Source organism: Tamandua tetradactyla, chromosome 2, assembly GCF_023851605.1.
Source record: "Tamandua tetradactyla isolate mTamTet1 chromosome 2, mTamTet1.pri, whole genome shotgun sequence".
Taxonomy (NCBI): Eukaryota; Metazoa; Chordata; class Mammalia; order Pilosa; family Myrmecophagidae; genus Tamandua; species Tamandua tetradactyla.
The window spans coordinates 64,876,362-64,897,995 of NC_135328.1; the positions used below are offsets into that span (position 1 = coordinate 64,876,362).

At 35.2% G+C, this 21,634-nt stretch overlaps 1 pseudogene; it reads left to right on the plus strand.

Moving 5' to 3' along the window:
* Positions 1-1,673: 1,673 nt before the first annotated feature.
* On the plus strand, positions 1,674-15,237 carry LOC143656375 (WW domain-binding protein 11 pseudogene; annotated as a pseudogene).
* Positions 15,238-21,634: the final 6,397 nt, after the last annotated feature.

The window sequence follows — 21,634 nt, forward strand, 5'->3', positions numbered from 1 at the left end:
TCTATACTTAACAATGACACTATATTCATATTGCAAAACCAAATGTAAACAAGAAAGGAAAACAAGGAAGGGGTAGGGGATTTTTTTCCTTCCTTTTTTTAGAGAAATGGGAGTGATTTTGGTTGTTAAGTCATAGCTATGTGATTATATCAGAATTCATTTGTTGTACACTTAGGATGGATAGTATGGTATGTGAATAAAAATGTTTTCATAAATAAACAGAAAACTACAAGTGCTGGAGGAAATGTGGAGAGAGAAACATACCCTATTCACTGTTGGTAGGGAAGTAGAATGGTGCAGCCCCTCTGGAGGGCAGTGTGGTGATTTCTGAAAAAGCTCAATATATAAAATTGCCATACTACCTAGCAATCACATTATTAGGTATCTACTTGGAAGAACTGAAGGTGGGGACATGAACAGACATTGTACACCAATGCCTATGGTGCCATTATTCACTATTGCCAATGGATTTAGGTGGCTCAAGCATCCAACGATTGATGAGCAGAAGGGTGAACTGTGGTGTATACATATGAAAGAATACTGTGTGGCTGTATAAAGGAAGTCATGTGGCAAGAAACTAGGTGAATGAAACTTGAGGACATTATGTTGAGTGAAATAATCCAGAATCAAAAGGACAGATACTATATGGCCTCTCTAACATGAACTCACTGTAATGAGCAAACTCTGAGAGTTAAAGTCAAAAGCATAGGTTATAAGGAGATAGGGAGAAAGCAAAGATTGGGCAATCAATGTTTAAGAAGTACAAAACGTTCAATAAGGTTGATTGTAAAGGGTCAGAAAAATGATAGTACAATGTATAGTGAGCATGAGTCTGAGCATGGTTGAAAGAGGAAGGCTAGGGTCATGTTTATCACCAGAAGGAAAACTAGAGGATAAAAATGGGATAGAATGATTTAGAGAAAATTAGAGTGGACAATGATGCTGATTAATTGCACAAATATAAGAAAATTTAATGTGAATGACAACAGACACATCATTATCAAGAAGTGTTGATATTAGGGTGTCATATAAGAAAGATCTAATTAATGTAAACTAAGATCCATAGCTAACAGTAAACTTGTAATATTCTTGCATTAATGGTAACAAAGGCATTAAACCAAGGCTAAATGCCAGTTACAGGATATATAAGGGATATGGGCTTTTTTCTTTGGAAGAAATTAGGATGTTCAAAGAGTAATCATAATGGTGAATAATGGTGAATATATAACTATGTGATTATACCAAGAACCATTTCTTGTACACTTAGGATGGATTGTACTGTGTGTGAATAAAACTTAAAATAATAATAGAAGAGGATAAGCCATATGGAAATGTTTTGGTTTTTCTGTTTTAGTTTTAGTTTTTGATTTTTGAAGTAATGAAAATGTTCTAAAATTTATTGTGGTGATAAAACACAACTATGAGGTGATATTATGAGCCATTGACTGTATACTTTGAATGGTTTCTATGGCGCATGAAAAAATCTCAATAAAATTGCAGTGAAAAAAATAAAAAAAAGCAAACCAAGGGTGGACCACAGTAGCTCAGCAGGTAGAGTTCTTGCCTGACATGCCAGAGACATGGGTTTGTTTTCTGGTGGCTGCCCATGCAAAAAAAAAAAATACAAGGAACAAACAAGCAAAAAGATGTGATACTATTTTATACTTACTAGAATGACCATTAATATAAAAGAGGAAACTACAACTGCTGGAGTAGATGTAGAGAAACAGGTACATTTATTCATCTTCAGTGGGAATGTAGAATGTTTTACAGCCATTCTTGAAGGCAGTTTGGAGGTTACTCAGGCAGCTAACATACAGTTGCTGTATGAACTGGCAATCCTGTTACCAGTTGTTTTGGCTTGCTAAAGCTGTTGGATTGCAGTATACCAGAGGTGGAACAGCTTTCTAAAAACGGAATTCATTAAGTTGCAAGTTACAGTTCTAAAACCATTAAAAATGTCCACATAAAAGCATCCAGGGAAATTGGATTGACTCAAGAAAAGTTGATGGGTTCAGCTGAGAAGGCATGTGGCTGCCATCTGGATTCTAGTTTCAAACAGCTTCCCTGGGGACATTTACTTTCTGCATCCACAAAGGTCTGGGTCTAATGTTGGCTCTGTCAGCATTATGGCTTCTGAAACTTTTTCCAAAATGGTTCCCTCTTAAAGGACTCCAGTAAGCGACCCCACCTTGAATGGGTGGAGACACATCTCCGTTGAAATCACCTAATCAGCAGTTCCCATCCACAATCGGGTTGGTCACATCTCCATGGAAATAACATAATAAAAAATATCCCACCCAGCAATATTGAATGAGTCTTAAAAGTCATGGCTTTTCTTGTGTATACAATACTTTCAAACTAGAGTGCTAGGTATATTTTCAGAAGAAATGTAAGCAGGAACATGACAAGACATTTACACACCTATGTTTGTAGCAGCATTATTCATGATTGCCAATAAATGGAAACAGCTCAGATATCCATTAATGGATGAGTGGTTAAACGAAGTGTGGTATACACATACAATGGAACATTATGCAGCTGCAAGAATAAATAAAGTAATGATTCATGCAAAAACATGGATGTATCTTGAGGTAATTATGTTGAGTGTCCTTTTTGTTTCTGGTTTATGAAATAAAAGGACAAATACTATATGGGCTCACTGAGATGAACTAAATACAATGAGCAAACTCTGAGTGGTTTTTAATGCAAGCGTATAGATTATCAGGAGATAGAAAGACCTTAGAGATTGGGCAATTGATGCATAAGGAGTACAGAATGTTTAATAAGATTGATTGTAAATGTTCAGAAATGGAAAGCACAATGGTGATGGTGGTTAATATAAGAAAGAACTTTAAATAAATATAAGAAAGTTCTTACTTGCACTAGAACAAACTGTTACATCACTATTACAATGTATTAATAACAGGATGGTAGAAGGGGTAAAGTACAATTAATGCAAACTATGGCCTGAAGTTAGTTGTAACATTGTAATGTTCTTTCAGTAATTGTAACAAAGGCACCACACCAAAGTTAAATGTGAAAAATAGGGAGATAGAATGGGTATGAGGTTTTGTTTGCTTGTTTGTTTGTTTTTCAAAAGAAATGAGAATGTTCTCATATTGACTGTGGTTGTGAAGGCAAAATGTGTGATTATACCAAGAACCATTGATTTTACACTTAAGATGGATTGCATGGTATGGGAATATAACTGTTTAAATATAAAATAAAAGTATTTAAAACTAACAAAAAAAATGGGACTGTGAGGCAATACCTCTGGGGCAGTTCCACTTCCTAAATTAAAACTAAAAGTAAAAGAAACCAGAAAAGAGCAGAGTAACAAATTTAAAATATTAAAAACAAACCAAAACAATCACCTGCTAACCTAGAATTCTCAGCCAGTTGTACCAGTTTGAATCTGTTGTATACTGCAGAAAAACCCAGATCTTAAATTCTCATTCAATATTGCTGAGTGAGATGATTTTTATTGTTTCCATGGAGATTTAACCCACCCAGTTGTGGGTGGTAACTTTTGACTGGATGGTTTTCACAGAGATGTGTCTCCACCCATTCAAGGTGGAGTTGCTTACCAGAGCACTGTAAAAGGGACCCATTGTGGAAAAAGCTCAGAAATGACAAAGCCAACAGAAACTTCATAGCAGAGTTGACACAGATGCCAGCCCTTGGAGAACAGAGACACAGATATTTGGAGATGTTTGCAGCTCAGCAGATGTCTCCATGAGATGTTAAACAAGCCAGAACTGGAGATAGCCAAGGGAAACCAATAGATGAAAGCCTGCCCCAGAGAAGCAAAGTGAGGGGCATGCATGAAAAAAGAGGCTAAAAGAAATGGAACCAGGAGCAAGGAAAAAGCAGATGCCAGCCACTTGACTTCCCAGCTAACAGAGGTGTTCCAGGCTCATCAGCCTTTCTTGAATTAAGGTATCTTTCCCTGGATGCCTGAGTTTGGACATTTTTATAGGCTTAGGACTGTAAACTTGTAACTTACTAAATTCTCCCTTTTAAAAACCATTCCAGATCTGGTATATAGAGTTCTGGCAACTTTTAAACTACTGCACCAGTTGACATACCTTTCAAAAGATAAAGGTGAGGCAGACATTTTCACTCATACACAAACTATAATTTCATCACCAGCAGAGTTAAGATAAAATATATGCTCAAGGAAATATTCCAGCCAAAAGAAAAGTATACCTGATAAAAATCTAGGTTTACAAAAAGTAATGAAAAATATGTGGGCTGTGGTAGTTCAGCAGGCAGAGTTCTCACCTGCCCAGGTTCAATTTCTGGGATAATAATTCTGTGCAGAAATATAAAAGACAATTTTCTCATTATTTACATTTATTTAAAATATCGTTTGTCTTTTTTAAAAAAGAAAAACTGGTAACAATGTGTTCTGGAGCTTATACTACATAGATACAATTTTTTTGAAACAATGGAATAAAGACAAGGATAGGAGAAACAGAAGTACATTGTTGACAGGTTCTTATACTATACATGAAATGGTAGGATTTTTTTTTGAATTGGGGGTTTGACATAAACCCTAAAACAACAGCTAAAATAGTACAACAAAAAATTATAGCTAATGGGACAATCAAGGTTATAAAATGAAATCATAAATGATAAGCAAAAAGAGGGAAAAAAAGTTGAAAAGAGGACAGGCAGGACAAATAGATAATAAATGAAAAGATTGCATATAAAAATACAATTGCATCAATATTTGCACTAAATGTAAAATTTAAATGATTTAAAGATTCCCTTTGAAAGCAGATATAGGGAAAGAATAGTCTCTTCAACAAATGATGCTGGGAAAACTGGATGTCCATTTTCCAAAAAAGAGCAACCGCACACTATATATATACAGAATAATACATATATATATCAATCGCACACTATATATATATATATATATATATATATATAAGTTTTTTAAAGATCCATAGACCTACACTACACAGACAGTGAACCCTAAATTAAATCACGGATTTTAATTAATAGTACAGTTATAAAAATGTTCTATATATATATATATACTCACACAGATTAACTAAAAAACGGATCAAAGATCTTAGTACATGAGCTTAGAATTACAGAACTTCTAGAAGAAAATGTAGGGAAACTTCTTTAGGACCTTGTGTTAGGCAATGGTTTCTTAGACTTTATTCCCAAAGCACAAGCAATTAAAAAAAATAGATAAACAAGAACTCATCAAAATTGAAAACTTTTGTTCCTCAAAGGACCATAATACGAAATTAAAATAATAACCTACAGAATGAAAGAAATATTTGGAAACCGCATATCTGATAAAGAATTAATGTCCAGAATACATAAAGAAATATTTTAACTTAAGAAAGGATGAACAATCCAATTAAAAAATGGGTAAAAGAAAAATAGACATTTTTCCAAATAAGATAGCAAATGATCAGAAAGAAGATAAAAAGTTGCTCAGCATCATTAAGCCATCAGGGAAATTAAAATCAAAGCCATGCTGTGATATCATTTCCTACCCATTAGAATGGATGCTATTCAAATAATGGAAAATAACAAGTGTTGGAAAGGATCTGGAGAAATATTGAACACTCATTCATCGCTGGTGGAAATGTAAAATGCTGCAGCTGTTGTGGAACACAGTTTGACAGTTCATCAAGTATAGAAATATCATATGACCTGGCTAACCCACTACTAGGTATATACTCAAAAGAATTGAAAGCTGGTACTTGGACAGATATTTTTGAAATAGTGCTTATAGCAGCATTATTAACAATTGCCAAAATATTGAAGCTACTCTAGTGTCCATCAATTGATGAATGGATAAACAAAATGTAATACATATACAAGGAATATTATTTATCCAAATAACACTTAGTAAAAAGAAATGAAGTTCTGATATATGCAACAGCATAGATGAATCTTGAAGACACCATGTTGAATGAAATAAACCAGACACAAAAAGACAAATTGTATGACCTCATTGTTTTGAAACATTTAGTATAAACAAACTCATAGGATTAGAATCTAGAATATGAGTGTTCTAGTTTGAAAGTTGCCAGAATGTGATATTTCAGAAATAGAATGGCTTTTAAAAAGAGGAATTTATTAAGTTATAATTTCACAGTTCTAAAGCTGTGAAAATGTCCAAATTAAGGCATCCAAGGGAAGATACCTCAGTTCAAGAAGACCAATGACATTCAAAGTTTCTTTCTCAGCTGGAAAGGCACATGGTGAGATCGCTAACTTTCTCTTTAGCAGCTCCCCCGGGGCCTTCCGTTCTGTTGGCGCTGTCATTTCTGGTAGCTCTTATGGCTCCAAAGCTTCTTTCAAAACAGTTCCCTCTTAAAGGGCTCCAATAAGCAACCTTGCCTTGAATGAGTGGAGACATAGCACCATGAATGCTATCTAATCAAAAGTTATCACCCACAATTGAGTGGGTCCTATCTCCATGGAAACAATAAAAAAGATTCTACCCAGCAATACTGAATGAGGATTAAAAGACATGGCTTTTCTGGGGTTCACAGTAGCTTCAGACCAGCACAGTGGGTTACCAGGGGATGGGTGGGGACAGAGAATGGGAAGTTAAAGCTTACATTACACAAAGATCCCATTTGGAATGATGGAAATGTTTTGTAAATATATTTTGCTTATGGTAGCACAAGATTGTCAAAATAATTAATAGCACTGAAATATATATCTGAATGTGATTAAAAGGGGAAATGTTAGATTTTATGTATGGTAACAGAATAAAAAAGTTTTTTAACGATCCATAGACCTACAGTACACAGACAGTGAACCCTAAGTTAAATCATGGATTTTAATTAATAGTACAATTATAAAAATGTTCTATCATCAATTGAAACAAATGTTCCAGACCAATGCACCACTAATGCACCAGCTGGTGGTGTAGTGATAAATGTCAATCCTGCATTTTATGCATGATTGTTCTGTAAACCCAAAACTTCTCTGATTAAAAAAGGAGAGGCAGGGAAGGTTAGGAAAAATGAAACAAAATCTGCTGGACCATTTGCTCTGAATGATATTAAGTTCTCAGCATGTGTGGCATGTGAAAATGAATGTAGTTTCTGACAGAATTGGTGAAATAACTTCATGCAGGTTAGAAGAAAAACCTGGTTTTTATGTTGATAAAACATTTATATGACAGAAAAGTGAAGCATTCCCTAGTATAATACACACCATGATCTGTTGTTTGAACAAAACCCTCAGCTATAAGCAATTGGGGATACAGGGTACAAAATCTTTATCCATGACTTTATGCATATGCTTTGTTTTGCAAAAACCTATTCACTCTTGCTTCTAACAAATTATTGAGATTTTTAAATAGTGCAAAACATGTAAGATTTTATGGAGGAGCATGCACATTAGGTTTGGTCAAGCAGGCTCTTTCGACGCAGAGATGACTCCCCCAACCCTTTATTGGCTCAACCTGCATTGACGGGTCTGGGATGAAGAAGAAAGTGACCAAGTGTTGCAGCCCAGCACAAGCCAAATAAAAGAGAAGTTGCTAGACAGAAGATCACCCACGAATTTAATTAGGAGCTTATGGACAGGAGGAGGATCTTCCCCAATGGTTGCCGGTTGGAAGATGAAAGTTCGCATTCCTCCCAAAGCCAAGAGAGAAAAAGAAAAGGAGAGAGAGAGAGGTGTTTCCAGAAATGGCGTATGAAGTTTAGCAGTTTCATGAGATTTGGCTAAAATGAGTTTCAGCAGACTCTTGTGAGATTTGGTTATGGGGGATGGGGTGGGATTTTGCATTCTTTGACCCTTACTGTCTGTCCGGTTATATGGGGGCTATGTGACTTGCTTTCAAAATGGAGGAAAGCCCTGGGTCCTTACACTAAGTTTTGTCTTGCTTCTGGGTGATGGAACAGTAGCCAATAAGAAGAGAGCTTAAAAAAAAAAAGTGACTGGACAATTATGAGAAAATGATGAGAACTTACAGTTAAGAGATTTCTATGTGGCAGGTTACTTATAACCAGAGAGAGTTACTTGGAGCTATAATTTTATTCATAATTCAGGAAATATTTATAAGGCAGCTAATCCTAACACTACACTTTCTAAAAAGATATGCAAGTACATTTTTTTCAGTTGCTGAATAAACCTAAATCCTTTTTAATGTAATTTTATTGAGATATAGTCACACAACATAGAAATCATCCAAAGCCTGAAATCAGTTGTTCAGAGTATTATCATATGGTTGTATGCATGCACTTTTATAGTCTTTGTTGTTGATATTACTTTATCTTACTCTAAGAAGTTGCTATTATTTTCTGGGGATGATGATATGTTCTGGGTTTTCCTTATTACAGAGGACTTTAGATAGCTCATTTCAGTGGGGGAAAGATACATTTCCATCAATATTGACAGGTACTCACCACTCAATAGGTCAGTTAAGATGTACTCAGTTGAAGAAAGGATTAAAAATAGTTATCTTTATGGGAATTAAGGTAGGCTCCATTCAGGTGATGCTATGTAAGCCAAGCAAATATTGCAAAGATAGTTTAAAATCACCTTATTTTCACGTGTAGCAAATGGTAATTTAATAGGAGACTATTAAGAAAAATAATATTATTATGTAATGCACTGCCAGTGCTTCACTTTTCTTCCCAATAAATGATACCTAATTTATAAATAGGTGTATTTGTTAAATTGCCTGATATTTGAAAGGATAGTTGTAATATGTTGAGTGGTGATGATCACATATCCCAATCCAGTTATCTACTTTTAAATTAATTTACAATTTGTAATTAATTTTGAGTTATATAAATACTTTATATTGTTTCATTTTTTAACAAGTAATTTTAAGAAACTAATGTGTAATTTAAAATGCTTCCTTTGCAGTTTATTTTTAAAAATTTCAGCATATTTATGTAACAATGTAATACTCTCTAAATTTCAAGTTTATTAGTCCTGCTCTAACATCTCTTGCTAGATTGTTAGTACTTTGTTTTGGGTTTTTAGTTTTTTTTTTTTCATCTGCTCAAAATATGTGATCTAATTAGTTATTTGCACATGGTATATATGTGTGAATAACAAAAAGGGAATAAGAAACTAAGGATATACTTTGTAGAAATGACTTCATTATGGCAAGCCTTGTATTTTTTATGGCTCTAGTCAGAAGTGTCACAGCACCACCTAACACTGTTTTCTAACTTGTACAGAGCAAGGGCTGTGACTACTGATGTATAAACTCATCAGTAAAGGGGTTGAAATTGATGTGAATGGATACTTACGTTGAAAATTCTGATTCAGGGTCCTAAAATTAGGCAGTCATGCTGATGAGTCCCTAAAGTTACTAGTGAGATTACAGAAATGGGCAGATGTTGTTAATTTAATAAAATGTAATTTTAATGAAACTGCATTCTTTCAAAGTTATCAGTCAGCATTTTATTCTCACAGGACAGAGAAGATAAGCAGTTTTTCACACCCAAACTTTTGATTAAGGAGATGGAAGGAAATATGTCCTCCTATCTCCTTAATCAATTCAAAGTGAACACAGAGAGGATGTTTTGAAGTGAAATGAAGTGTCTGAAAACCATGGTCACTTGAGTCAAATGCAATCGCATAACTGCACAAACAGAAAAATCTTAGACAGTAAAATTCAATCCTGGACCACCATTTGGTTCCTATTCCAATCTCCCTCACTTAGTACTGTGCAACTTGGGAGCCATACAGAAACAACACAGCCTGGGTCTCTCCCACTGCAGACAGATACTGTATAGTTAGTCATAGCAGTGAACAACGACCACAACAAAGCACAGGGATCTAAGTCCACAGACACCCAGGGTGAAATAGAAGCTGCTAAGGAGAGCAGCATACAAAAGAGCCCCAGGGGCAAAAAAAAAAAAGAGGTAAAGAAAACAGAGAAATCAGCACAGGATACCTGGCAAGAAATGTTGTACCCTCAAGCAATCCAGTTTCAGTCAGCTGAACTACCTAAAGGCAAAACAGACTTTTCTGAAGTACCTCACTTTTCTAGATTGACCCCACCTGGCTCTCCAGGGATACTCTAATAGGGAAGAAAGCATAGGCAGAAAAGCTTCCCAGAAGAAAAATTGGAATGGTTAAACAAAAATTCTGTAAGATAGGATGAATCACAGACTTGAAAAGTGTAAGAAAAATGGGGTCCTGATTGAAGAAGAGAATTTAAAATCTGAGCAGTTAAAAATAGGCTATTTCAAAGGTCTTGAGTAAGTTAAACAAAGTATTAAAGAAGAACCTTAACAGAAAGCTAATGAACAATAAAACACTAGAAAGAAGAAAAAATGGACATTTGGAGTTAATTCATCAAGATAATTAGATGTCTAGATATCAGCAAAAAATTAACAGCCCTACTAAGAAACAGAAAGATAGGATCAGTCAAGGGAACAAATTAAAACTTCAGAAGAAACTCCAAACACTTAACCAAAGATGTTCAAACAATATCTTAATCAATTCAAGGAGATGAAGGAAAATATGTAGAAAGAGATAAAAGATATTAAGAAGATAATGGGTGAGTGTAAAATGAATATGAAAGTATAAAAAGAAAAGTAACAGAAATTATGGGGATGAAAGGCACAATAGTACAGATTAAAAGTACAATAGCAGATTTGAACACACAGAAGAATGGATCAGAAAACTATATGACAGGACAAATGAAATCATAAAGTCAGAAAAACAGAAGAAGGAAAGAATAGAAAAAATGAGCAGTGTCTCAGGGATTTGGCTGACAGCATGAATCACATACACAAATATGCATGTGATTGTGTTTCCCAGAAGTAGAAGAGAAGTAAAATGGGACAGAAAGCATATTTGAGGAAATAAGGCCCAAAACTTCCCAACTCTTTTGAAAAACATATATATACATGCCCAAAAAGCTCAACGTATTCCAAACTGAATAAATCCTAATATGCCTATTCTAAGACATATCCTAATCAAGATGTCAGATGCTAAAGATAAGGAAAGTTTCTGAAAACAGCAAGAGAAATGGGATTCATCACATTCAAGAGACCCTCAACTAAGTTCCAATTTCTTATCAGAAACCATGGACATGAGAGTGCAGTGGAATGATATATTTAAGGTACTGAAGGAGAGAAACTCCAAGCCAAAAAGTCTTTATCTGGTAAAACTGACAGTGAGTTTAAAATATTCACATATAAACAGAAACTGAGTTCATAAACAAGAAATCTGCCCTACATGAAGCACTAAAGGGAATTCTGGAGGTTGAAATGGAAATACAGTGGCTTGGAATAGTTTGGATATAAGAAGATCATCAATAATGGTAACTGAAAGGATAAATCAAAACACAATAGTACTATATTTTCAATATACAGCTTACTCTTTAATTGATATAAGAATCAGAATGCAAGTGAACAAGAAAAAGGCATATTTCCTGATAAAGGTTATGTGAAAAATATAACATGGCAAAGTGTAACAAAAACAATATAAGAGGGGAAGCAAAGGGATATGAGAACAGAGATCACGTATTATTTTTGTATGCTATTAAAGTTAAGTTGGTATCTTTTCAAAATTAGCATGTTATAAATGCATGTTACCACAATAAAGTATTTAAAAAATATACTGAAACAGATGTGGGAAAGGGATCAGTCAGAAACATCACAAAAGATCAACTATAAAGAAAAGGAAGTTACAATAAAGGAAAAGAGAGGCAAAACAAAAGGTATCACATATAAAAATCAAAGGAATAATTGGTTGAAGGATGTATTATCTTTGGAGTGATAACACTGAATGTTAATGTATTAAACTCCCCAATCCAAAGACATGTGTTCGCAGAATGGATAAAAAAGCATGATCCAATTATATGTTGTTTTCAAGAGACTTAGACCTAGATACACAAATAGATTGAAAGATAAAGGATGAGAAAGACACTCCATGTAAATAGTAACCAAAAAAGAGCTGCAGTAGTGATACTATTGTTGAACAAAATAGACTTTATGTCAAAAAATGATATGAGAGAACGAAGGACACTATAATTAATAAAAGGGCAATCATCCAAGAAGAAATAACAAATATAAATATTTATGAACCTTACAACAGTGGCCCAAAATATACGAGGCAAAAACTCCCAAAATTGAAGGGATAAATAATATCTCTACAGTAACAGTTGGAGATGTCAATGCATACTCTCATCAATAGCTAGAACATCTAGATGGAAGATCAATAAGGAAACAGAATTTGCATAATATGATGAAGGACCTAGACCTAACAGACTTACACAGAGCATTGCATCTCAGAAGAACAGGATATACATTCTTCTCTAGTGCTCATGGATCATTCTCTGGGACAGAACACACATTAGGTCACAAAACAAGTCTCTATAAAACTAAAAAGATTGAAATCTTACAAAGCGTCTTCTGTGGTCAATAAAATTGACAAACCTTTAGTTAGCCTCAGAAAGAAACAAAAGAGAAAAGACACAAAGAAATAAAATAAAAAATGACAGGGGAACATTACTACTGACTCCACAGAAATAAAAAGGATCATAAGAGCATACTATGAATAGCTGTATGTCAACAAATTAGAAAACATATGAAATGGACAAATTCCTAGAAAGACATGAACAGCTTACATTGACTCTATAAGAAATAGAAGACCTCAACAGACCAATTACAAGCAAAGAGATTGAATCAGTCACCAAAGACCTTCCCGGAAAATAAAAGCCCATGACCAGAAGCCTTCTCAGGTGAATTCTACCACTTATTCCAAGAAGAATTAACACTAATCTGGTTTAAACTCTTCAAAAAAACAGGTGAGATGGGAACATTACCCGACTCATTCTATGAGATCAACATTATTCTAAAACTAAAGCCTGATAAAGATACTACAAGAAAAGAAAATTACAGACCAATTTATCTTATGAATATAGATGCAAAAATCCATGACAAAGTACTTGCAAATTGAATCCAGCAACACACCAAGGGAATTATATATCATGGCCAAATGAGTTTTATCCCAGATATGTAAGCATGGTTCAACATGAGAAAATCAATTAATGTAATACATCACATCAACAAAATGATCAACTCAAGTGATGCAGAAAAGGCATTTGACAAAATTCAGCATCTTTTCTTATAAAATACTTTAAAAAATAGGAATAGAAGGAAACTTCCTCAACATGATAAATAGTATATCAGGGACATAGTGATATTGGATGAAATGGAGTTTGACCTTGTGCAACAGCCCCAGTTAAATAAGAAGGTGCTGAAAGTCAAAGGTAAAAAAGTTGTGTGAAACTTTTGAATATATTCTATGACTCTGTGAAAAAGAAAATCCAAATATTAGCAAAAAATTGAGAAAACTAGAAGTAGAATATGAACGGAAGAGGGCTCAACTTAGTCATATTTTGGCGCTGTCAAAAAAGCTCAGCATGTGGAAGTTGAGAGTTTTCCTTTGCCGTATTTGCCCCATGCTCCTTCCAATTTCTTGATCCAGGACATTCTACTTCCTGATGCCCAGCCACCTACCACCCTTAAAAAGACTTCAGCCTATGCACCTCTAATCTGGGTATTTTTTATACTTCCTCTTCTTGGACATGGTGTTCCATGTTTGCCCCCTCACAGAAAACCTCCTGGTCATCCCCTTGGTCCACCTCCTCCTCAAGTCTTGCAAATGTATGTTCAAAGTGGGCTTTGCCCTAGACCTTCCTTTTTGGAGGTAAGACAAAGATATGTGTATCGTCCTGAACTTGTTCAGCAAAGCCATGGCTATCCTGTGGACATGGATCAGGATAAGCATGATGAAGCACTGACAATGATGACACTGACAGATCAGATGGAGAAAGTGAGGGAGATGAATTTGTGCATGATGATGATGATGAGAGAGACAACAATGAAGATAAAAAGTCAAATCTGAGTGTATGATTTGCAGATATGCTTAGAAAATCAAGGGGTTAAAAAAGAACATGAAGGAACTGACTCTTCAAGTCATGGTACTCTGAATCACAGGTCGGGAATTCTCAGAGGAGGCATGAGAAGTAAAGGAATTTTCAGAGGATGATGATTCTGAAGTGGAAAAGCAGTCACAAAAACAGCATAAAGAAGAACCGCTTCCTGATGGCACATATACAGCTTCTTCACAGTAGCAGGCTCCTTTCACAGTCTGTTCCTCCTTCTTAAATACAAGCACCTCCCATGCCAGAACCACCTTCTTTGGACCACCACCTGCATTGTTGTACTCCTGGTGTAGGGGCATAGCCTTCAGCCCAGTGGCTTCTGAAACAGGATGCTGAACCTAAGGTCAGGCACGAATCATATTATTGTGCAGCCCAGCAGGGCACAAAGCTTTGCAGGTGCTGTTGCAAGTTAGGACAAAGGGGATACAAACAGCTGCAGGTCTTATATGTAGCAGGATGTGGAAACATTTGGTTAAGGCATCATGGACAAATCACAAGGCAAGTTAGAAATGATAACCATAATTGGTGCTAGCTGAAGACGTTACATGACCTTTATACTGCGCATTCATGAGGGACTTTCCAGCTGGTGTACATGACTGCCTTGCTCAGGGTTAATGGCTGCCAGCTGACTATGGCTCATTTTGATAGCCTATTGCAGGCTCCACAGCACCACCTTTATGGCCACGTACAGGCCTTCCTCCTGGGCCCCTTCCAGGAGCTCCTCCATTCCTGAAACCACCTGGAATGCCAGGACTCCAAGGGCTTTTACACCAACTTTTACCCCCAGGACCACCACCAGGCTGATTCCCTGGCCTTCCCCCAGGTCCATCACCAGGTCTGCCTCCTGGTCCTCCTCCTTGGGGACCTCAACCAAGACTACCCATCCTATACCTCCAGGTATCCCTCTACCTCATCCTGTCACAATGGACTCGCCTTTGGTGCCTCCACTGGGACCTGCCCCATCTGGGCTTTTCCCACCAGCTCTCTTGCCAAACCCAGTGGTTTTAAGGGCCCCACCCAATTTGATTCAACCACCCGAGGCAGATGATATGAATGCAGTCACCATTGCAAAAAAAGCCAGCAACCATCTGTACCACTAATCACAAAGGCTGAGATTACTTGATCTGTGCCCACTGCACTGAGGGCACGTTGGGAGAATAAAGGGGCTACTCCCCAAAGAAAGTCAGAGGATGATTCTGCATCTTGCCAAAACAGTCCCCAAAGTTGGTCCTTCTGTTCCTGACTCAGTACCAGTGAAGGATGATGTATATGTAGCTTTCATGAAAGAGATGAAGAGCTACTATTACAGCTGTTGATGCCATAACAGGTTTCTGTTCACATCAGTGGTTAATGGAGAAAGAGGCTCTTATTTAGGTTAGGTGAAAGAGCTATTTCTGCTGTCCGGGTGTTTTCTAATTTCCGTGCAAAGAATGTCCTAGAATTTAATATTGGTCAGAATTTGCTGCATATAAAGAGGGATGTTTCATTCAAAATAGATTATTGAAGCAGTGCTGTTAACATCCATCTCTTTCACATAACCATTTCCATTCCATTTCTTTCCCTTCTCTGATTCTTTTGAAATGTGATCAGGAGGATCTCAGTTACTTAATTTGTTTTCACTCTCGTCTTTTTTATGCTATTGGCACTGGTGTAGATATTTCTGAGGTTTATTTCACCCTATCTTGGCTTTTGTGTTTGTTTGAATTATTTTAAATATTTTCTTGTAAATATTATCTAATGCTTTACTTGTAGTGAAATGGATCACAATGTCATTTCCTAATACAAAGCAGATTTCTGAGAAGAAAAATGTACATTTCTTTGATTAAAAATATTTCATACTGACTTAAACTTTTAGTGTTTTGTGGAAAAATTAATAAACCTTCTACAACAACAACAAAAAAAGAATTAATACCTATGAATAAATTTAACCAAGAGCGTAAATGACTTATACATTGAATAAATTTAACCAAAGATCTAAAGGACTTATACAAAACTTTGCTAAAAGAAATCAGGGTGCCCAAATAAATGGAAGGACATTCTGTGTTCATGGATTGGAAACTAGATACTGTTAAGATGTGAATTCTACCCCAAATGATTTCAAAATTCAGTGAAATCCTGGTCAATATTCCAATAAAGTATTTTGCAGAAATGGAAAAGCTAATTATAAATTTATTTGGTAGAGTAAGGGGCTCCAAATAGACAAAAACATTTTGAAATAAAAAGAATGAAGTGGGAGGACTCACCTGTCCTGAATATAAAGGATATTTCAAAACTACAGAGTTCAAACTACATGGTCGTGGTACAAGAGTAGATGTATTGACAAATGGAATTGGATTGTGTGTTCTAAGAAATAGAACCTCCCACCTATGGCCAACTGATCTTTAATAAAGCTGGAAGTCCACTCAATGGTGAAAGAATGGTCTCTTCCACAGATGGTATGGGAAAAATGGATATCCATGTGCAAAAGAATGGAAGAGTACCAATATCTCACACCTTATACAAAATTTAACTCAAAATGGATCGAAGATCTAAATATAAAAGCCAGGAATATAGAACTCCTGAAGAAAATGCAGAGAATCATCTTCAAGAGTCTCTGTTAGGCAATGGTTCCTTAGACTTTACACCCAGAGCACAAGCAACAAAAGAAAAAATAGATAAATGAGACCTTCTTAAAACTAAAAACTTTTGAGCCTCAAAGTGCTTTGTCATGATAGTGAAAAGACAATCTATTTAATGGAGTAAAATGTTTGGAAACCAGATATCCAATAATGGTTTAATATCCAGAATATATAAAGAAATCTTACAACTCAAGAACAAAAAGACAAATAACCCAATTAAAAATGGGATAAAACTTGAATAGACATGTCTACAAAGGAGATATACAATGGGCTAAAAAGCACATGAAAAGATATTCAATATCACTAGCTATTAAGGATGAGATATCTTTTCTCACCCACTAGAGTGGCTATTATTAAAAAAAAAATTACAAGTGTTTGAGAGGATGTGGACAAATAGAAACACTCATTCATTGCTGGTGGCAAATGTAAAATGGTACAGCCACTGTGGAATACAGTTTGTAAGTTCCTCAGGAAGCTCAGTATAAAACTACTATATGACTAGAAAATACCACTACGAGGTACATACTCAGAAAAAACTGAAAGCAGAGACTTGAATTGATTATTTGCACAACAATGTTCATAGCAGCATTATTCAAAATTGTCAAAAGATGGAAGCAGCCCAAATGTCCAATAGATGAATAGACAAACAAAATGCAGTATACATACAATGGGATATTACTCAGCTATAAAAAGAAATTAACTCCTGATACATGCAACAACATGAAGGAATCTTGAGGACATTAGGCTGAGTGAAATAAGCCAGATATAAAAGGACAAATATTTTATAATCTCACTGATATGAAGTGATTAAGCAAACTCATAGAATACAGGTAACCAGGGAATAGATTGGGGTAAAGAATAGGGACCTGATATTTAACTTGTACAAAATTTCTATTTAGGTTGATTGTAAAGGGTGGGAAATAGATGACAGTGAATGTAGCATGTTACTGTAAGTGTAATAAACATCGCTGTTTTATGTTTGTGATTGAGATTGAAAGGGGAAGTTTTGGGTTGTGTGTGTTACAGGAATGAAAAAAAGATAAAACACGGGACTGTTTAACACAGTGAATCCTGTTGTGGATGATGATCTAGGGTTAATAATACAAGTATAAGAATGTTCTTTCATCAATTATAACATATGTTTGACATATGTTGGCATTAATAATAGTGTCGTATACAGGAAAAATATACCTAATGTAAACTATGGACTATAGTTAATAGTAGTATTTTAATATTTCATCAGTTGTAACAAAAGTGCCACACTAATACAAAGTGTCAACAATTGAAGTGTATATGGGAACACTGTATTTTGTATAACTTTTCTGTAAACCTATAACTTCTCTAATTAAAAAATAATAGTTTTTTTTAAAAGCATTGTACTGAGTGAAAGACACCAAGCAAAAAGTACTACATATTGTATGGTTCAACTTATATAAAATATAATCATCAATAAATCTATAGAGACAGAAACATTATGTAGGGATGGGGAAAGATAGGGTAAGAGGTGACTTCTGAGTGGCATGAGGTTTTTCTTTTTGGAGTAATGAAAATATTCTAAAATTGACTGTAGTAATGGATGCACAATTCTGTGACTAAACTAAAAGCCACCAATTGTGCACTTTCGGATGAACTGTATGGTATGTGAATATATCTAAATAAAACTGCTTAAAAAGCATTTATTAAATCTTAAGTGGCAGATACTGTGCTAAGCACTAAGCACAAAATACTCATAAGTATTTTACAGTTCCTGTAAATTAACAGCAAGCCAATATTTAACTGGAGAAGAAAAGTGAGTAATAGACAATTTCAGTGCTATCTCTTTGTAAGCAGAGTTTGCTAAGGAAAACTGCACTGAGTTTCATGAGAGCTGAGATTTATGTATGTATGAATGTATGTATGTATGTATGTATGCATGTATGTATGTGTTCTAGTTTGCTAGCTGCCAGAATGTGATATACCAGAAATGAAATGGGTTTTAAAAAGGGGAATTTATTAAGTTGCAAGTTTACAGTCCTAAGGCTGTGAACTTGTCCAAATTAAAACAAGGCTATAGAAATGTCCAGTCTAAGGCATCCAGGGAAAGATACCTTGGTTTAAGAAGGCTGATAATGTTCAGTGTTTCTCTCTCAGCTGTAATGGCACATGGCAAACATGACAGCATCTGCTGGCTTTCTCTCTGGGCCTCTTAATTCTTCAAGCTCCCTGGGAGGCTTTTTCCATCTTTCTCTCCCAAGGTTGCTGGCTGGTGGTCTCCCTACATCATGGTTCTGTGGCAAAAGAAGAAAATATATCTTCTTTTAAAGGATTTCAGTAAACTAATCAAGACCCACACAGAATGGGTGGAGTAACATCACCATCTAATAAAGTTTAATACCCACAGTTGGGTGAGTCACATCTCCATGGAGATAACCCAATCAAGTTTCCAACCTATAGTAATGGATAGGGATTAGAGGAAATGACTGCCTTTACAAATGGGATTACGATTAAAACATGGCTTTTCTAGGGTACATAAATCCTTTCAAACCAGCACAGTATGTATGTATGTCTTATCTGTTCAATTTTGTTTTACCTGATGAATCTGTAATAGCTCAATTTTTCTTATTATGATATAGCTGATATTGAATACATATTTATTGAATGATTGAGTAAGCAAAATTAACAGGTAACGTCAGTTGGGTTAAAGAGAAAAAAATCTTATTCTTTGATGGAAATGGTTTCCAAAATTTTCACCATCAACCCTACTCTATAGATGTATGCATTCTTATATACATGTACGAGGGTGCTAATCTATTAAGAACTCCAGAGAAAAAACAATTAAAATACATGGAAAGATTTAAGTTCCCATGTTTGTTGATGTGCATGCAATAGTTTTGTTTTGTTTTCAGAGAAGAGATATGGGAATAAAAATAGTGTTTTAATTTATATGATACCATGTAAATTTAGGGTGACCCACAAATATTTTAAATAATACAAACAGTGAGGATTAGTGGAATGCATTCTGTAGAGTTTGCAAAATGAGTTAATGACCTGGCATACTTCACTTGGATATGATGGGTCTTGAAAAGCATATGTGAAATTAAAGTTAAAATAAAATTTGTGCATGGGTGGTTCAGTGGTAGAATGCTCTCCATCCATGCAGGAGAACCAGGTTCAATTCCTGGACCGTGCACCCCAACCCCACCGAAAAATAATGGAATTGGTTGGTTCCTTGGGTAAGTTGATTCAGTGCTTCCCTATTTGTTGATAAAGGAAAATCCTTCTTCTAGAAAATACTATTAGTAAAAAGTTTTCTGGTCAAATAGATTAGATTATTTAACCTTTAAGCACACTTAAACAGTTTTCAGATTTATAACATATTTTTCAGAGCTCAATTAAGGAGTTAATACTCACTGAAGACTATATGGAACAACAATGAAATTCAGGTCAGAAATAAGGGAACATTATTAGCAAAAATGTAAAAAAGTTGAAAACTAGATTAGATTTCTTTTATTGTAATCCTTTAAAAAACTATCTGATAAGATTATTCATGATTATTTCCAAGGTCATGTGACTGACAGAATGTTGCCAAGAATTCAGCAAATAGATATCTAAAGAATGTAGGTAAAGAATATAGTTGCTATACATCAGTTAACAGCTCTGTGATGAAGGCCAGAAAATCCTGGGACTCAAAACCTCTCGAAAGGAATCTTAGTATGTGAAGCTTGAAAGATGGCATCGTGTTGGACCCTACTGGCCTCTATCATCTATCCTGGAGATCCTGGTCACTTTCATTTATGTGCCCCAGAATCACAGTGCATTTAGGAAGGGCTTTCAGCCAGGTGAAAGTTGGCTGGCTGAAGTGATGGTAGGTGGGAAACCAACCCTGCTTTCTTCCTAGTAGGGAGCACTCAAAATGTTCAGGGACTTGTAACAGGAAATGACCCTGAGTGCTGCCTGATTGAAAGAATCCAAGATTAATTTTCAGGTCTACCATAACTCTAGCCAGGTTGAAATCTGTTACTAAAAGCATTATAATACTAGAACATATTAGGAAATTTGTTATTGGGCAGCTTTGATTAAAGAATAGTTTTTCAAACATTCAAACATGTCTACATTTTAGTCCAAAGACCAAAAGAGCAATATATTATCTTTCACTTGCATTAGGTACTAGGAGAGCTCATATTTCCTTTATTCCTTATTAGCTAAGCATTTGTAAAATCAAACTGAAAATATAAGACAGTGCAATTGAAACATTTCTAGATAATCAGTGAACTACTTGATCCACATGTGTCTGAAAATAAATAAACCTAGTTAATGCATTATATGTGATGTAGTAGGGTGGGTAAATTTCTGTAAATGTATAAAGTTTGGTTTTTGAAATTCTTAATACATTGCATTGGAAATGACTTTCCTTACAGATTAGAGATAATTTGTATTACTCAAGATCATTAATTTTTAAATTATAGACAATTTTTTGAGGAGTTTTCAGTTTACAGAAAAATAGAGCTGAAAGTAAAGAGAGCTCCCATATAATCCCTCCCCCAGCATGCAGTTTCCCTATTGTTAATACCTTCTATTACTGCGACACATTTGCTACAATTAGTGAACCAATATTGAAACCTTACTAACTAAAGTCCATACTTTACCTTAGGTCTCATTCTTTGTTATGTAGTGTGCTATCAGTTTTGCGAAATGTATAATGCCATCTATCCACCATTATAGCATCCTGCAAAATAGTTTCACTATCCTAAAAACGCCCTGTGTCCCACTGATTCACTTTTCCTTGCATCTCAAATCCCTGATAACCAGTGATGTTTCTACTGTCTCTATAGTTTTGCCTTTTCCAGAATGCAATAGTTGGAATCATGCAGTATTTTGCTCTTTCAGTTTGGCTTCTACTACTTGGCAATATGCATTTAAGGTTCCAACTTGTCTTTTCATGACTTGGTAACTCTTTATTGCCATTCAGCATATGAACTGCAATTCCATTGTATGGATGTACCATAGTTTATTTATCCATATAATAATTGAAGGACATCTAGGAGGCCTCCAATTTTTGGCAATTATGAATAAAGTAAATAATCCATAAAGGTTTCTTCATTGAGCATAATTTTCA